The sequence below is a fragment of the Heterocephalus glaber genome, unplaced genomic scaffold, assembly GCF_053883595.1.
Source record: "Heterocephalus glaber isolate CG9 unplaced genomic scaffold, H.glaber_assembly_v1.0 deba00000331, whole genome shotgun sequence".
Lineage (NCBI taxonomy): Eukaryota > Metazoa > Chordata > Mammalia > Rodentia > Bathyergidae > Heterocephalus > Heterocephalus glaber.
The window spans coordinates 17590154-17596589 of NW_028258142.1; positions in this window are offsets into that span (position 1 = coordinate 17590154).

The following is a 6436-nucleotide window of genomic DNA, read 5'->3' on the forward strand; positions in this document are numbered from 1 at the left end:
TGAAGTTTAGAAATTTATATTTCCAAGTTTTTAAGTGTGCACATATGAGAGTTTTAACTTCTCTAGCAATTAAAATCATGTAATCATGGAAGAGTTGCTCTCAAAATGATCTGTCTCTTTTTAAAAAAGGTAATTTCTCATTCATGGATAGATGCACCTTGAAAGACAATCAGTTGTATTTTTTAAAATATATTTGATAGATATTCTATAGACCAGCAATTATTACAATAGTAGACATCAACACACTTGAAACAGTAGCTATTTTTTTAAAAATTTTAATGAAAATATATAATTAACTCTCTTTTTAAAGTATTTTATGTGAAATGTTTGCTGTGAGGTTTTTCAAAATATATTGCTATCTATTTATTATAAGACATTATGAAAGTGCTGCTATTTCAGGTTCCAGCTCATTGTTTTAAAAAGCAGGGTGACAGCATACCAGAAGCAAGAGGCTGCTGCTGTCCACTCTGTTCACTAAGGAGCAATGCTTCTCTGTGCCTGTCCTAGCGGTCCTGAGAGCCAAGCTGCTGCTCAAAACCCAGCATCCTGACCCCAAAGTCTATACAGGTCTGCTTCCAAAGGAACTGGAAAGGCTAAGCAGGAAACAAGGACTGCAGGGAACAGGGAAAAGGGATGTAACTAGAACCTCTGCAGTAAGTCCTAGTCTCCTGCGAGCCACAACAGCAAAAGGTGAATTAATTAATTAGACAGAAAAGACAGAAAAATTAGATTTAAAGAAGATGAGCTGTGACCCTGATCAATGTTGCTCTGGGCAGCAAAGAAGGGAGTAACAAATGTAACCAATGACTCAGAGGAAGTGGTTTTGCATATTGGGAGTAACAAATGTAGCAGGCAAAGATTTTGTTCCTCCCCAGGATGTGTTCAGCTGGTGTAATCTTGCCCTGGAACATCACAACATCATGAGACCATTGAGGTTTTAGCTGTGGCCTGAGGCGAAAATAGTTATGTCTCAATGTATGCCATAGCTAGCCTATAGGCAGGAAAACTAGGCTTCATTATCATTTTAATTGTGAAATGATTTTCCCCAAAATTATGTAGAATTGCTCCCTACAAGGGTCAAGTGCAAACACTCAGGTTCAGAATGTCACAGGATAATTTTTTAAAATAATTCTTGTTAAAAAAATAATAATAATAATAATTTTTGTTACTAAGGTATATATTTGACCCCTATTTGTCAGAGGGTTCTCAATCTGAGTATCTTACAAGAACCTCAGCCCTGATGTAAATGGTGTCTTAGTTGTTTTTCTCATTGCTGGCACAAAATACCCAACACCCACAAGTTAAAGGAGGAATGGTTTATTTAGCTCACAGTTTATAGAGGTTTTAGTCCATAGTCAGCCGGCTCCAAGGCAAGGTGGCATGGCAGAGGGGCACTGCAGAGGAGAAACAGTCCATGCTGCAGCAGGCGGAGGACAGTGAGCATCAAGCAGCAGAAGCCCCAGCAGCACCCCTGCCTCTCCTTTTTATTCCTTCCAGGCTCCTAGCCTTTTGGGTGGCACCAACCACGCCCAGGGTGGCCTTTCCTTATCCACCCCCTTAATTCCAGCTGTTATCCCAATTTATCCCTTTATCCCACTATCACATCCTAATCGAGCCACTTTCAAAGCTCCTCATCTGTGCGCACCTGAGGCTTTAGGGGGGCATTAGGTACAACCCATAACATTCTGCCCCTAGTCCCCCAAAGGTTTTCGTACATCCCTTTATGCAAAAGTCCATCTCTGAGAGTGGCCAAAGGCCTAACAGTTTCAGCACTGCTGAAGAGTCCAAGTCCAAAGTCTCCTCTGAGATTTAAGGCAAACTCTTAGGGGCAAGGCCCTGTAGCAATGAAAAGAAAGTTAAACACTTCCAACATTCAATGGCACAAGATAAACATTTCCATTCCAAATAGAGGGATAGAAAGCAATGGGACCAAAGCAAGTCCGAAATCCACCAGGGCACACATTGAGTCCCATAGTTTCATGTCCAGCATCTGGGCTAATCTGTAGCAAGACGTGAACTCCAAAGGGTTTAGGTGGCTCTGCCTGCAGCACTGCAGACGGTTCCCATGACTTCACTCTTGGGCCGTCTTTGCTCGCTTCTAGCAGCTTTCCTCAGATTATCCAAGTTCCTGGCTTCTCCAACCTTCTGGGGTCTCTATTGCACTTTTGGCTTCACACTCACAGCTTCACACACTGTCCCTTCAGGGACACACTGCCTGGCTTCCCAGGCTTTCTGCTGAAATCTGGGTGGAAGGCTTCTTGACCCCACACCTCTTGCTTTCTACATGCACCTAAAACCAGCACTATGTGGATGACAGCAAGGTCTATCGCTAATTGGAACAGTAGCCAAGTTTCCTTGTCTCTTGGCTGTAAGATTGAAGTGCCTATGAACCAATCCTAAAGATCAACTTCCAGAGGCCACTGTGATTCTGGAACATGGTACTCTGGGGATCTCTTCTCAAAGCAAAGTTCTTTACCTTTGCAATTTTTAGGCTGCAAAAGATGGAGTCCTGCTGATCTTTATGATGTCCTCAAGCCATCTTTTCTATTGTTCTCTTCTGAAATACTTGACTTTTTTTTTTTTGCTAGTCTTTTTAGAAACCAGTTTCCCCTCTGTTCCATATCTGCAGCCCTCAACTTTACTAGATATTTTCTTTTGGCTAAACTCAAAATTTTTAAAATTCTCCTGGGTTCATACCTGCCTTGCAAGTGCAAGATCCTGAGTTTAATCCCTGGTACTGGAAAAAAAATTTCTACTGTACCTTTGTTCTTGATTTTCAAAGTATATCTGGCTAAAAGCCCCCAATATTAGCCATGCCCTGCCTCAACATTGGACTACATTGAAATTTCTTCTGCTAGGCCGATTAGTCTACCTCCCTCCATCTCAGTATCAGACAAGCTTCCTGGAAAAGAGCAAAATGCAGACAAATTTTCTGCCTAAGGTTAACACACATGTTCTGGAATGCAACAGCCAACATAATCCTTGTTCCAAAACCTCCTGAGCCTGGTCTTTACTGAGAGCATTTCTATCAGCATTCTCGTGTTCTGAGCTCTGACCAGAATCTTCTATCAAGTTCAATTTATACCATTACAGGGATGCTTCTTCAGCTGGCATCTCAAAACCTTCCCAAACTTTTTCCACAACCCAGTTCCAAAGGCTCCTGAAGCACATGGCCAGGTAGTGTCACAGCAACTGTCCTACTCCTCATAACAAAATCTGCCTTAGTTACTTTTCTTGTTGCTGGCACAAAATACCTGATACCTACAAGTTAAAGGAGGAAAAGTTCATTTAGCTCACAGTCCGTAGAAGTTTTGGTCCATAGTTGACTAGCTTCAAGTCAAGGTGACCTGGCAAGGGGCATCACAAAGTGGTAAGAGTTCATGGTGTGGCAAGCAGAAAGCAGTAAAGCAGTGAACCAGCATACTGCCTGTCCCTTTTATCCCTTCCAAGCTGCCCACCTTTTGGGTGGTGCCACCCACACCCCAAACTATGCTAAACCAATCAGTGGACTAATTTAGTAATCTCACACCCCTAATCCCAGCATCACACACCAAACGTTGAACCACCTCTGAAAAGCCCCACCTATGACAGCATGAGGCTTTGTGGGGAAATTTCTATAGAAGCCATAACAAATGGGCTGAACATGAAAGGGATAAAGAGGCCATAGGATTAGTTCTCAATGTTTCAGAGCATGAAATGGTGAAAGAAAATCTTTAATCTGAAACATAAGCATTTCTAGGCTTTCCTCTTTACTCTTCTGGGGAGACCTGGCCAGCTGCCCCCTTCCCTGGGATTACTTTCATTCTACTCCTCTTTTTTAAGGAAGGAAATCAGCCTCCTCTTTCCCAGGACTTGGCTCCATGACTTACCTTTACTCCTATATCTGTCCTCTCACTCCTTTGGAGGCTTTGACCTGAAATATGCTTAATATCTCTAATCTTAATAAGCTAATAGAGGGGTCATTCATTCTCACTATACCCTGTTATCTGAAGGCCACAAAAGCCTGTAATTTCTAGGAATGTCCTTAGCTGTTTTAGAGTCTTGGGTTGTGGAAAGGAAAAAATCAGTTTAATTCTTTCTTCCCCTAATCTTTGGGTTCCCTTAGATATAATAAGGCCCAAATATTTACCTCAAGGCTGCAAAGTTGTACCTTAGATCTAGAAACATTATAACCCCTGTCAGTTTAGAAAATTCAGCAGAGCTGAAGTCTTGGCTAGAAAGCTTTTCTGAGGAGACACATAACATTATACTACCTACATATTATAAGACTGTGACTTTGGAAAAAACTATAGTATTTTCTTTTATCAAATCAGGATCTAGGGATGTCCTCATCCTTTTCCTGATAAATAGTTGACAATTTAAAATAATTGAAGAGCTTAGTTCTCATCTTTCTTACATCTTCCAAAATATATGCCTGAAAATGTCTCCTATTTTAATTTAGCTGATAGGCCAGAAAGGGCTTGTATAGAAACTGCTTGTGTTCCAGTAGGAACCAGTTGTTCCCTTGGCTGCCTGACTTTTGAGGCACCAAAATTAAGATAATATTTGTCTTGATATGTAGTAGCAGCTTGTAATACTACTTGTTTCTCAATGTTTGATTTAAGAGCAGCATTACAGGGCCGGGGATTTAGCTCAGTGATTTCACTTATGCCTGCTGCATAAGCACAAGGACCCGAGTTGATCCCAGGTACCAAAAATAAAATAAAATAAAAAAGAGCAGCATTACATATTTCTACTCTAGTCCATAGGTCTGAGTAAGTTCTTCAAAGACCTCAATGTACGTACTAGGATCATCTAAAAACTTTTAGATCTCATTTGACCTGTCTTAGATCACTGAGAGAAAAAGACAAATGAACAAAGGTTGTCCCATATTTGCCATTTATTTCCTGGAAGGGATATTCTCCTTGAAGAGTTTGAACAAAATTAGCTATGGGTGGATATAGTTCTGTATAGGTTTTAATAACAGCTGGCTTGGGAATTTCACCTTTAGATTCTAAAGGATAAGGGGGAGGGATCTCAGGTTCTAACAGGCAAGTGGGGAAAACTTCAAGTTTGGCTGTAGGTGGAGCTTTCACTGGGATTGCCTCAGAAACTTTGTCCTCAGGGTCCAAAAGGGGAGGGTGAAAAGTCTCAGGTTTAATGATAAGGACCTGAGAAGTCTGGTCTTCCTGAAGCTTATATTTACACTTTGAACACAAATCAGGATTATCTCTTAATGCAAAAAAAGATATGTATATAAGGCAATATTGATCATATTCCCTCTATTTACAGTATAATTCTAGTTGTGAAATGGCATCATAATTAATACTTCCTGATGCATTCCTTCCTGGCTTTAGAAGATAGGCAGGCCATGCATGGGTGCAGAAGAATGTTAGGCTGTTCTTCCTCAGTATGTGAGGGTTGAATGTCTGCCAGTGTTTAAGAATATATTCCAAAGGAGAAAGAGACTTTGACTTGGCATTCCCACATTCTGGAAAAACAAACAGAAAAAAGTCATCCCTATGATTCTGATTGATTCCTTATGCTCCTAGAGCATCCTCTAGGATCACAGCTCCATGGCAGAGGGCTGCCATTTGGAGAGAGCCCAGAAGGCAAATTGGACTGGAGTAGGCACCCTTTACCAGTGCTCAATCATACCTTCCCCAGGAAACTTGTGTTTTTACTCCCATATGAACTTCAAAAGCCCAAGATACAATTGATTTTAGTTCTAAAATCATGTCTTTTTGAAGGAAACATTGTTAGCCAAACCAATAATCAAAAGTATCTAAGTCACTGTTTTCTAAATTTTTGAGAGACAGTGTGGCAGGTATATTAAAGGGCTGCATCTTTTTCCTGCAAAAGAGATCACTTTTAGAAACTGAAGCAGACCATAGCCTCAGAGGATCTTTGCCCTTGAAGAAAACTGCCAAAACAGCTCTGCTATCTGATCACCTAGGTAACCTCCTCCAGGAGCAAGACAAAGACTATACCTTGTTCAAAGTTCACAAGGCACTTTCATCAGGTTTCCACAAGCACTTAGAAGAAGAGAAAAGGTGGTTGAGATCCCTTTTATTCCTAGTTAGCAAAGCTCAAATGCAAACCATTTCTCTGTTAGCTGTTTCATGTAAGGCCTCCGAGAGAGGTGTGGCCTAGTAGTAAAGCAGCCAAAGAGTTCTAAAGTTAATTCTCAAGAGCTCCAGAGTTTCTAGCTTATTAAAGATTTGTCAGACAACCTCTACTGAGTCACTGTTTTCTATTTGTGTCTACCTTATTAGCAGAGAGAGAACAGTCCCAATCCTGTAGCTCAACTCTTATTGGAGGCTTGAGAAAGGGCCCTACCAGCATCATTTCAGGTCACCCTGAGACAGAACATATCTGATGGTCACTGGAAGGGCTACCTGTCACCTCACTGATGAGTCCAGTTAAGGGACAATAGTTATGTGGAGATTTTTCTACT